This window comes from Scleropages formosus, chromosome 6, assembly GCF_900964775.1.
Source record: "Scleropages formosus chromosome 6, fSclFor1.1, whole genome shotgun sequence".
In the NCBI taxonomy this organism is placed as follows: domain Eukaryota; kingdom Metazoa; phylum Chordata; class Actinopteri; order Osteoglossiformes; family Osteoglossidae; genus Scleropages; species Scleropages formosus.
Window position 1 is genome coordinate 7976200 of NC_041811.1, and position 13385 is coordinate 7989584.

Consider the following 13385-nt stretch of genomic DNA (forward strand, 5'->3'; position numbering starts at 1 on the left):
CCATTCTTGTGACTTGTGGGCCATAATTAAACACCATTGCACTATTGATCCCAGAGAACAAGTACAGTTTAACGCCATGTGACAAGAAAAACATGAGCAGGAGATAAGCAGGGATAAGTGCCATGGTTGTGACACAGAAGGACTTGTGGACATGGTTTACTCAGCACTGTTGCAGATCTGATAGGGATTAGCTAAAATGATCAGGCCAGCTGATAGGTATGCAAATACTGTAGTGTTGTGTTTTGATTTCTGAAAATATTTATACTAAGGATGTTTTATAAGGAGATGTTGTATAAGGATGTGGTGGTACAATAGGTGGCACAACAGGCCTGCTCCGTGGTGGGTCTGGGGTTCTCGTCCCGCTTGGGGTGTCTTGTGATGGACTGGAGTCCCGTCCAGGGTGTGTCCCTTGTGCCCTCTGTTGCTGGGTTAGGTTCAGGTTCGCTGCTATAGCATTATCACCTTGACTGCATGAACAAGAGAGAGTTGGTAGCACAGCAGTTAGAGCTTCTACTTTTGGCTGCAAATGTTGTAGGTTTGATCCCCACCTCTGGCTGTAGTATCCTTGAGCAAGGTACTTACCCTAAAAAATTCTCTGGTAAAATTACCCAGCTGTATAAATGGGTGAATAACCGTGAGCTCGTAACTGTAATAACTGTAACCTTAACATGGTGAGTTGTTTTGGAGAAAAATGTCAGCTAAGTGAGTGAACATAATTAAATGTTATTCATGGCTTCACTCAGGCAGAAAAGGAATCTATTAATTTATCTGATTATAAATTTCACAGATACCAGAGGACTCCTGAAATGTAGATGATGTTTAAAACTATAAAACGCTACAACAAATGCTAAAGTGCACATATTTTTTTTAAGTATTACTTGTGTGTTATCGTTTACCCTGCCCGGAGTAGGGTCACCGAGACTTACCCCTGGAGCCAGGCCTGGGGGTAGTGTTCCTAGGCAAGCGCCTGGTGGCCAGGCAGCCCATGTAACCCGGCTGGGCTCAGCCCGGGAGGGGGCGGGGTGGCGCATGGCATCGCGGCCCCTCGCAGCAGAAACAAACAACCAAACAGATAGATAGATAGATAGATAGATAGATAGATAGATAGATAGATAGATAGATAGATAGATAACCATGACCGTTGGCCCCGTAGTGGTTACAAGCATAATTTTACAGCTTAAAGTGTGGCGATATGAGCAATATATGAAAGTTTGGAACATAAGGTGATGCTGTGGTTAGGGAACTTGTTCATTACTTGTTAAAATCTCTCTTTAACACCAAATCAGCACCACATTTGGACACAATTCCCAAAATCATGCATTCTACAATAAAATTTGATAGAGACATTTGCTATAAGAAGCGGGGTCGGGGTGGGGGTGGGGGTGGGGGGTGTAGTGACTGTATTACCTCTCTTTGCAATACCTTTGAGCACGGTACGTACCCTGATATTTAATAAAGGAAAAATGCTGCGTAAACGGGCTAATAATTCCTGGTAGTTCAGTGTGAAAACGTAACATTATAATTCGCTTTGCATAACAGTGCCGGATAAATGAGATGAAAATGCGAAAGGAAAACAATGAGGCTACTGTTTCTGAGCTGATATTGAACGAGGCGATGATGAGGATGAGGGTGCCGTGTCTGCAGAGGGTTGCGCATGTAGTGCGTGTTGTTTGTCTTGGGTTTGGGGCAGAGCTCAGCTCAGGCTTTTCGTGTCCCTCTTTTCAGCAGTGCTGTTTGGGGCACAGCAAGGCTGATGACAAACACGGAGCTGGCTGGGGAGACGCGGATTCGCAGGAGCTCGGCAGCGATTTGGACAAACGTTCGGCGACAAAAAAGGCATGGCAAAAACGCGTTTCGGTTTGTCTTTTTTTAGTTTTTAATCATAGAGCGGTGGCATGGCCCGGAAAGGGGGCACCCCGGGATTCCGTTGCCCAGCGAAACCCGAGACTCGGATCACAAAACCTCTGCTTCCCAACCAGCGGTCCTCCGAGCGTGCCAGTGAGTAACCGGCAGACACACAAGACCTGTTTACTTGGGTCCTGGGGCTGAAAAAGAGCGTCTTTCACTTCCCCTGGATGGTAAAACACTGCCCTGTCTGTGCAACACATGGCTCTTGCAATTGGATGACTACGCCACCGTATCGAGTGGAGTCACATGACCCTGAAACTGCAGCGGTCCCTGACTTCTCAGCACATCCAGCATCTCGATCTTTCTCCCTCATATACGGGTCTCTTAGATCGGCGACCAAATACTCTATTTGCCCTGTCGGCAGAAGGGGGACTCACTGGCGTCATGCAGTTCACCGCTTCCTCGCCCTTTACACCCGTACATTCAGAAGCAACATTTCTGTCTAGATTTACCCTTCTAAATCCAGATGCAGAGAGCAGGAATGTGACACGCTGGTCTCACCACCCTCCTCACCCCAATCACTATCCATCTATGCTTCACCCTCTTCATCTTCTGACTCCTGGAGGCCAAGGTCTACTTTCAGAGCGAATCCTGCTGTGAGTGACGGGCCCAAAACCAATGCTGCCTCCATCCATGGAGGAGCGACCTCCCTCTGTCGCTGCAGACAAAAGAATCCGGCCCTCTTCGAGACAGCTCTTAGAACTTACCTCTTTAACCTGCACTTAAACGCGGAGTCGCTGAGGAAAATTCTCACGTGCTTATTTGGATTTGAACGTTGTTCGCTCAACTATCCAAAAGTTCGTAGACAAGAGGTTTGGTTTGTCTGCTTTCACAAACCTTAATTTGCCACCCAAGTTCTGTTCTTTGTCAAACTACCAAAGTGGTTGTCCACACCAGAAGCCCCCTCTACAAATACATGCTCAGTGGTAGAGCCCATGCGTTGCTTGTATGTAGTTTTGGGTTCAGTCCCAAACATCTAATGGTTAGCTTTATTCAGTGAATTTCCCAGCAGGGATTAACAATTACCTTATTATCTTATGTTACTTTCATTGGAAAAGTTGTCATTCAGCCTAAATCCAATGAATCCCGAAGATATGACCTCCTTAGTGAAACTTTTTGGATAGCGCTACACGTGTTTCCCAGGTAATTACTGTAGACTTTCACCTATGTTTAGAATTTTTATGTTTGCGATTTTCCTGTATAGTCAATTTGCCTTAATGCTGTCATAATTCAACTTTGTTTTGTTAAATGTTAAAAAAATAAATCTGTTGGTTTTATTCTCTTGGTTGGTTTTGTATTGTACGGGCGGCACGGTGGCACAGCGAGTAACACTGCTGTTCTCCCTGTGTCTGTGTAGGTTTCCTCTAGGTGCTCTGGTTTCCTCCCACAGTCCAAGGACATGCTGTTCAGATTCCCCCACAGTGTGTGAGTAGAGAGAGAGTGTGTTCCACTGATGTATGAATGAGTGACCCAGTGTAAGTAGTGTATCTAGCAGTGTAAGTCACCTTAGTGAATAAGGTGTGTGGGCTGATAACACTACATAGAGTTCATTGGAAGTCGCTTTGGAGAAAAGTGTCTGGGTGACAGCAACACATAGACAGAAACAGGTCATCGAGACATCGAAAACATGTCCAGACATGTAATTAAGGGCAAAAGAACGAACAATATTTCACAGGTATGATCTCATAGCACTGTCTAAGAAGTTCCAAAAGGGAGTCCAAACATTCCAGAGCTCCTTTCAAACATCCTGCAGATCAAATATTAATTTCCCCAGCAGAATGGAAGACACTTCATGTTCGCACTATAACAATACGTATAAAAACAATAAAAATCATAACAATAACATTTCTTTGCCAAGTATAAAAAAGCGATCAGCTGATGCTTAATAACTTCACCAAAAAAGAAGTTGGTTTGGCTGAACAAGATAACAGAGGAGGACAAATCAAACTTTTCCAAAAATCTTTACTTATGAAATGACTTGACATGATATAATACGAATACATGGTATTCGTTTTAGCTTGATGCAATAAAGTAGACATGGCAGAGCAAGGTTCAGGCAGGATACTTTGGAATGGACCCACCTGAGACTTTCCTGACGCTGGACGAGAGGACCGCACATTGACAGCGCTGTATTCCAAGGCTGACGCCAGGTTGTGACTCAACGCTTTTAGCTCCATAATTGTTTTCATTAAGCAGCGGAGGCACAGGAGGTCACCGCCGCCGCCTTTATTGCACCGACCGCCTAATCGGGACATCCGTCTTAGTTAAAGCATCAGGGAGACAAGGAAGCGCTTTGCGAGGCCACACAATTAACACCGCCTGCTTGAGCTGCACAGGGAAAGCGCCATCTCTCACAGCCGTGCGGCACAAGTTAACCGTTAACTGGTGTTTGGGGCATTTAAAAACACATATGTATATGTGCATTTAACCTGGAGGCCATAAATATGTAGAATGACTCAAAGGACACCCTTCTTCTGGGTCCTACAATGGGGCCAACCGAGAGACCATGTGAGACAGCTGAGCCCACGAATGGAGGCCTCTGGGAGACAAAAGAGGAGGATCAGAGGGGTCTTCTGCTCTATATATACAGTATATACTGCATTTGTGCATTAGTACAAAAAGTGTATCCATATGGCTATGTGGGTAGCAGGTGGCGTAGCGGTTAGAGCCGACACAAATCCAAGGAGCTAGGTTTGAACCCCTTCAATTGTGCTTCTGATCAAAGCGCTTACCCTGAATTGATGCAGTAAAGAAAAATTACCCAGCTGTATGAATGAGTAAATTGCTGCAAGTACTTAACATTGCAAGCAGCTTTGGATAGAAGCATCAGCTAAAAGTATATAAAAACATATATGCACTCGCATAGACACGGTATTCTGTATGCAAATATTGTATACTCATGCTTTTATATTCACACATACAAATGTAAAAAAATACATGCAGCACATACACATGCAAACTTTTTTCTTGCAACTTATTCATGTGACATCACCTTTTTTATTATTTATTTACTAATTTTTCTGCCTCCTCTTCTATTCCGTACTTTAGGGCAGTGCGTGAACATTCAAATCACATCCATGCATTGGTGAGGAGTAAATATGCAATGCACCATGTCACAGTCATAATTAGAGCTCAACCCAATAACTGCCAGCTATTCCCATGCTAAACATTGTTTGAAAGTTCTCAGTCTGTTCCTGGATTACAGATTGCATGTTGGACTGCTAATCACATCCCATTATCCTGTTCCACCTCTTTGGCGCTAACTGATTTGCATAGCAAATGTGCTTATCCAAAGTTCAGATTTCAGTGCTGCTCCTGCTATAGCACCCTTGAGAGAGCTAGTTACCCTAAATATTACCCAACTGTATAAATGGGTAAATCACTTTAAGTTGCTTAGTGCACAGACCTCACCCTGTAAGTCACTCTGGGAAAAGGCATCGGCTAAATAAATAACAGCAATAACAAAACAACGACAGCGGTAGTATTTGTTAACAATAACGATAGTAATACGAATAAAATTTTAAAGAACTGCACATTTAATTGAAGTAACATTTGCTCAAGTTTAGGCGTTTTTTTCTAGGAACGTAAAGTGGATGCCTGAAAAATTTTGTCATATTTGATGATGTGGGACTCATGGCACCAGGTGTTATGTGTTGAAGCTACTGTATGAGCAATACTTGGTTTCTCACCTCAGAGATCATCCTTGCAGTCATTCACTACACAGTATATTAAAAAATGACCGATCTGCATTAAATTATAATGAAGGCAATAATAAAGCCCCTGACCTCTATGACCAATGGCTACGACAGGAGCCACTTAAGGGCGCTTTAGGAGTGCACTCTTCAGGGGTCCGAGGTGTTATTGTTGGCCGATGATCCCATGATGGTGCTTATTATAGCAAGTAGGGGCCCCGGTGTCAGACTACTAAAAATCATTCATCGACCTTGTCATCCACATGGGGGGTGTGATAAAGGGAGGTCCCAGGGGGAGGAGGGTTTGAATAATTGAGCAGTCTGTGGACTAGATGATAGTTTTTCCAGTGTGTCGCACATTGATTCAGGGGAGCTAATCCCTCCGTCTGCTTCCACAGGACAAGGTCTAGTGGTCCTCACGTCAACGAGAAGTGGTGCTCTGGGTATGGCTGGGTTCGAGAGTCCTGCTGGATCACGAGCCTTCCATGTGAAACATGTCCGCTCCAAAAGCCCCGCTCCTCTTGAATGCGTTTTTGAGGTCTTTGACAGAAAGGACAGTTGGTCTTTCCTGGGAGACAGAAACAGGGCTTTAGGAGAGAACAACGTGGGAACTCTGAATTGGAACTGGTGCCATGCGTGGGATATTCTGCCTCTCAGCCACAGACTGTCAATTTTCAACCATCCCAGCCAGATCCTTGCCCATACTTGGCACTGAGATGCAGAAGCCACTGGCAAGCCCTGTAGAGAGGCAACCTTACTATTACACTGCTTATTCAAAGGTTTAACCCAAAGCCGCTTCATATTTCACTGATTTATAGAAATGAGACGTTCAGTAGAGAGGAACCTTTCTAGGGTCTCCAAGCAGCGACCTTCTAGTCAAAGCACATTCTGATTATTTTTTATTGCTTCTTTATCTGACACTTCCCTACGTGCCACAAAAAGTGCTTGGTTTATGTACTGAGCTACTTACTATGATTTACCTAGTTGTACAGCACAGTTTTCTTACTATCAAATTAGGGTTAGTATCTTGTTTAAGGGTACTTTTCAGGTGAAGGATTCAAATCCTGGTCTGTTGATTGTAAGGTAATGGCAGTAACCACTATGCCTCCTGCTCCCCCTTACCAAGGACCTTTCTTTCCACCCCAAGGAACACACAGTGTTGTGAAAAAGTATTTGCCCCCTGATTTCCTCTGTGGCGCAATGGGTTTGGCCAGGGCCTGCTATGTGGTGGGTCAAGGGTTCAAGTGCTGCTGGGGGTACCTTGCAGTAGATGGGTGTTCTGTGTGGTGTGTGTCCCCTCCCCCTCCCCCTCCAGCCTTACAACCTGTGTTGCCAGGTTAGGCTCTGATAAGCAGTTGTCAACTCTCTGTGCGTGTGATCTTCTCTGTCCTTGACAGTGAATATTCCCAGGGCTTTAACCAAAACCATCTACCAGATGAAGGGCACTTGAGTGAACAAATTACACTCACTTATTTCATCAATTTAACAGACAAAGTTAACCAACACCACTTGGGAGTGTATGAAAAAGTTACCGGTTGTGTTACCCTTAGCTGTGGTAAACCGCAACCAGATGCTTCATATAACTGAATATCGGTCTGGTGTTGGACAGTGGTAGGTCAAAACTTTCCAATACCAGAGGAAATCAGGAAGGGGACAAAGACTTCTCACAGCACTGGACAAAACTGTACCCTAAATCATGTGCTGTTCAGTATTAGGGATCCTTTTTTAAAAGCCTTGCTTTTGGTGTTGCTCCTAAGTGGATGCCTCCCAGCTCCTTTAAACCATCAGCTGTTCGGGTTTAACATCCTTCGTGAGAGAGGGCAAACGATGACAGGCCAGAAAGCACGAGGCCCACAAAACCCTAACAGGCCAATTTATTTGCTTTATTTGGCGTGAATTGTTAGGCAGTCAGCGCACCCCGCGTTACTTACCATCGAGAGCAATAGGATCCGAGGAACAATAGCCGCCAGCAAACCACCGCAGGTGCATCTGTTGACACGTCAGGAAATTGGAGGGCCCTGTCACACGCGAGTCAAACAGATAGCGAAGCCTCATGTCAGCACGCATATAGGTTACGTTTACTCTGCATTACACTGGTATGACAAGAGCAGCGCCCTGGGTCTGTCCATTTATTTACCATGCGCACCGTGGGTAATTACCCCACGGCTGTACCTCACATCCATAAAAGCATAATCAAAGTTTAGACAGTGATCCTGGTATTAGGTTTTCCATGATCCTGTTTGTTCAAAGGGAATTCATCTTTGTAAACTTTAACAATGGCCTATATATGGCTGTTTTAATTAAACAAAACGCAGCGCTAGATATACCGTACGGAAAGAGAGGGTGCGAGCGAGCGAGACGGAAAGGTCAAATGTGGGACTTGCTTCCAAGCTATCAGCTATATATAAGTAAGGGCAGGATGTGTGTAAATGATGCTGAAGCTGATCACTGAATCACCTTGTGGGACTGCAGCAATAAAACTATGTTAGAGGGGAAAAATGGACCAAAACTGAAATATGTCCCATCGAGAAGAAAAGAGCAATTCTATGAAAACCACGAGGACGCGTTGCATTGAACAAATGTGAGATGTTTCTCCGATATAAGATCCGCTCCGGGAAATTGCATAACTCAAGCAGCCGATTTTTTTTTCTGATTTTTTATTTTTTCGCAGCTTGGCGTTGCTGTATTTCACTTTATGGCCCCCTGCTGAGGCTATGGACAGCCGGTCGTTTAGGAAGAAGAAGTAGCTTGTTTTGGCAATGTTCTGTGAACTCGATGCTAACAAAACATGTACACCGGCACCGATACTCACCGTGGAGGGAAATGCTCATAAATTATTTAGTCATGACCGGAGGAACAGTTTATAATTCATAATGCGCTTATTAGAGCTCGGAAAGGTTAAACAGCTTCGTTGTGTGCCTTGAAATTGCTCAGTGTGCGCATGCAAAAAAAGCATTTTGATTTGAACACTTGATTTCTGGAGCATTTCTGAGGGAAATCAGCAGGGGTTGTAGCGGTCAGAGTCATTGCCTTGCAGTCAAAGGACCTACGTATGTTTCAATCTCCACTCCTGCTCTCGGTACTGACCAAGGTACTTACTCTGAATTGATCCAATTAAAATTGCCCATCTGAATAAATCACTGTAGCTGTTTCACATTATAAGTCATTTGGAGGAAAGAATTAGATAAATGTACATTTAATGTAGTACACAGACCTAACAGGGTCAGCTGTCTTGGACTTGGGTGTCTGTTAAATGAACACACGTAAGCCAACCATAATCCAGGACGGAAACAGGCCAGGAATAACTTCTAACTGAAATCACCTTCTAGAATACATAATCAGAGCCCCGTAACCAAAAAAAAATCTCTTGCTCTAGTATCCTTGAGCAACGCAGAGCAAGGTACTTTCCCTGTATTGATACTGTAAAAATTACCCAGCTGTATAAGTTGATGAAAAAAATGTAAGTTTCTTTGGAGGAAAATGTCAGCTAAATGAATAGATGAATAGAACAGCGAGTGGGAGGAGAACGGGGGAATCTTCTGTGACAAATCTAGCCATTAAAAGCAGGCAGCTGGCCCCTGCACGGGCTGGAGACCCGCTGAGTTTCCTTGTCCCTGGATGGTGATCAGTAGCACGCAGTGACACAAGAAGGCCGTCTGAGCCAAGTTCCCCGCGGTGGGCGACGCTTGAGTCTGGTTAACACTGCAATCCTTAACAAGGCCAGTGTGTCACCCCCAGGTCCAACTCACACCTCCCTCCCTGGCTGCCTCCGCTTGGTAGAGGGGGATAATTGAAGCAGCTGACGCTAGCAGCAGTGGATGAAAAAACCACAACACGTTTACAACCCGCTGCAATGAAACGCCATCCCCAACAACCCACCTGGGAGCTGCAATGATGGAGAGTGGACAGCAGGTGGCGTAGCGGTTAAAGCTGCTACCTCGTACCCAGAGAATCTAGGATCAAATCCCAACTTCTGCTACAGTACCCTTGATCAAGGTACTCACCCTGAATTGATACAGTAAAAAATTACCCAGCTATATAAATGACTAAATTGCTTAAAATTGCATTCGATTAATAAATAAATGTAAATGAGGGCAACCATTTCTAACAGAACCCCTGTCCTGCCATCTGTGTTAGCAAACAGCCAGAAGATATTTGTGTAAAAAAAATTAAATGACATCGTCAGCTCATGTTTAACCACGGTAATTGTTAAACAACGGCAGCGGTGGAATAAAGCCGTCACGCTGCTGAGGGAGAGCAGCTGCTCCACAATAGGAGGGAGATTATGCTGTACAGTAAACCACACGAACCCTGGCCTATCGCATTACCTCGATGCGGCCCGGCGACGCGAAAACCAGGCAGCAGCTACATTTCAGAGCGTGTTCCTTGTTTCTTTATGGGACTGTGATTCCAGTGTTACCGCTCGTTGGTTTTACTGCGGTGATCTCTCACATCTGCAAGACTGGAGCCAGGAATGGTGGGAAACGAAGAGGCGGGAGAGGCAGCGCTGCTGCAAGGGAAATTTGGACCGATCCACGAACCCGGGCCGTGAATCCCCCTGTTTCCCGAAGAAAGAGGACTCTTGTATATGAAAGCAGGGTAAAAACGGGGTCTGACTGAGATAAGCGATTTTACTGTCTGTGGCATGCAGCCCTACCTGACAGCCTGACACGTTGACATAACGCCCAATGTGATGACACGACACACCACATCACTCACACCTGGGAACCTGTCTCGGTTACACCTAGCACACGACAACCCGGACATGTCTTATTACCATTGGTTATGATTGTTTAACACTATGTTACCATGACTTACCTGTTTAAGCCCCTCCTGCCCCACTTCAGAGAACTTTGCACTTTACACCTGGAGCGAGGAGGTGAGAAGAACCGGAGATCCCAGTTCGAGATTTCTGATCTCTGCCTGAAGCTTTGAATCCCAACTCCTCGACACCTTGCCCAGTCTACAATAAAGTTGCCGTCCAAGAAAAATCTTTTTGTCTGTATCCTCTTCTCCCATACATTTACATTTATTCATTTAGCAGACAGATTCATTTCTCCAAAGGAAGAGTTGTCACACTTTAATTTAGAGAACACTTTCATTTAAGATAACTTACATAATGAGATATCACATACACAGACTGAAGCTGCTTGTCCCAGGTGGGGGTTGCGGCGAACCAGAGTCTAACGCAACACAGGGCATAAGGCTAGAGGGGGAGGGGACACACCCAGGACGGGATGCTAGTCAGTCACAAGGCACCCCAAGCAGGACTCGAACCCCAGACCCACCAGAGAGCAGGACCCGGTCAATCCCGCACCCCCCTACAATGAGATATCAACCTCACAATCATTTATCCATTTATACAGCTTGTTGTGTTTACTGTACTAATTCAGCATAATTACCATGGTCAAGGTTGAAAGAGCAGGGATTCAAGACCACAACCTTCAGTTTGTGAGAAAACAGCCCCAACACCTTTGCTTGATGATTATGCTAAAATATAGGTTATGGAAATGGCTTCATCAGGTATAATTAACCCAAAAGTAAGTGTCAGGCAATGGCAAAAACAGCCTTGCTTGAACACATGGTTGCTTTCATTTACATTTAAATTTATTCGTTTAGCAGATGTTTTTCTTAAAAAATGACACACAACAGAGAGTAAACAAAAGTGCATCGACAACCGACGAAGAGCTTTAGATGCATAAACGTCTGATTGTTAAAGCACATTCAGTTTGTCCAGTATCTCCATTTTCATAGACACACTTTACATGAGTAGCTCCTTATAGAATATTAGGAGAGAAATGGGTCTGAAAGAGATGGGCTTGAAACCCTGCTTAAATGCTGGAAGGGATTCAGCAGCTCTGAGGGACAGAGGGCGCTCATTCCACTACTTTGGTACTAAAACCAAAAACATGCAACTTTCAGTCTGGGACCCTTTGTGAATGGGACCACCAGGCAGCCAGAGGTGGAGAAGTGTTCTTCCTGGGGTGTAGAGAGAGATCATGCCCTGTAGGCATAGGGGTGGAGATCCTTTCACCATCCTGTAGGCTTTCCACACTGATGCCTTGGTGGGAAAGACAAACCAATCCCAGCAGCTGTTAAGCTGCTTTCATAATCATAAAGCACTTTGTTTTTTAAGGATACAGGGTGTGAGTACCATCAAGTAGAGATGTTTCTCAAGCGAGAGCTCCGTAATTTGATTTAGCGTGAGATGTTCCCGTGACCCAGGATGAAAGATTGCGTCCGCATGGTTGATGACCAAGAGCTAAGCCACTGAAGGTCTCTACATAAGAAGCCCTTTGCTTGCCCCAGCTCTTGCTGTGACCTTAAGAGGGTCCTGCTGGGTCTTAATTCGCCCCTTCATTAGATTTGCTCCACAAACAAACCGGTACGTCCCACAAGGTGCTCCTTCTTCGGGGGAGTGGCGTGAGAAGGAAAATAAACCCCCCCCCCCCCCCCACACTTGGTCGAAGAAGGCGCCTTCTCATCTTAATCTAACAAAAATATTGACGCTGAGCTAATTTCATACACGGTGCTACGGGAGAGGAGGAGAAAACACGTGAGTCGTCTGCAGTGACTGGCAGTCGGCAAAGCGGCAGTTTGCATCCATGTTCTGGGTTATGGGGCCTTGTTTTCATTCCTGGGCAATCATGACCGCTTGAGCTGGAATCGTGGGGTGGGGTTCAGGGAGAATGGCCTGTGGTGAACTTGCACATTAAACCCACCCCCAGCAGTAGTCTTACAATCATTGAACCAGATAAGGTCCCCATTCATGCTGTAGTACATTGAAAAAAGTATTTACCCTGAATCGATACAGTAAAAATAACCCAGCTATTTAAATGGGTAAATAATAATTTTAAAAAATATAAATAAATAAAATAATATTTAATAGCAGGGTGGCATGGTGGCAGAGCAAGTAGCGTTGCTGTCTCACCCACGGTGACTAAGGTGTGGGCTGATAACACTACATAGCGTTCGTTGGAAGTCAGTTTGGAGAAAAGGAACTGCTAAATGAAGTAACATTATACTGTGGGTCATTTTAGAGAAAGGTATCAGCCAAATGAATTATAATAGTAATAAAGTCAATTTGAATAAATGTCTGTTGAAATAATATAATCTTCTCCTGGTAGTGAGCAATTTAAGCTTGTCTGTTCTAAGTTATAGCAACCGCTCCAGAGAAACCAAGAGGGTCCATAAGTACCTTCTCCATGAATTTCAAATCGTGTGACATTCATCCACAAACTCTTTTCCTGCTCTTACTAAACATACGTATTTCTGATTAATTCAGGTGACGTTTTACATAACGGGACTTTTGCAGATTACCAACTCTGACAGGTACGCCAGCAGAGGTTTCATTCTCTGCTCAGGTTTCCCATTTCAAACGGACTGACCTGGTTTGACCCACCCCTCTTTCAAGAGGCCAGCTCAGTCAAGATGTGTTCTCGACCCCGCTGTTTACTGTAAACGCTTCTCTTCTGTTCCTAAGTGTCTCAAGTGGTTTCCGCTGAGTGATCCTTGCCGATGAGCCTCTCATGTGAAGGAGCATCGTGAAAGATGAGTCTCTAAGTGGCAGTAATGGGTCCAAACTGCCGATCCTGAAGCCCGGGGACATCCAAAGGAATGTTATTGTACCGCACCATGATTAGAGGTTGGGAAGTGTTGCCTAAGAAGTTTAAGCAGACCTTCAGGATCAGGAACTTGTGATTACAGAGAGTGGCACCAGTTCCAATAAGAAGTTTGAGTAGATTTCCTGTGAAGCTGTATTTTTTTCATTATCTGCAGTGTTTT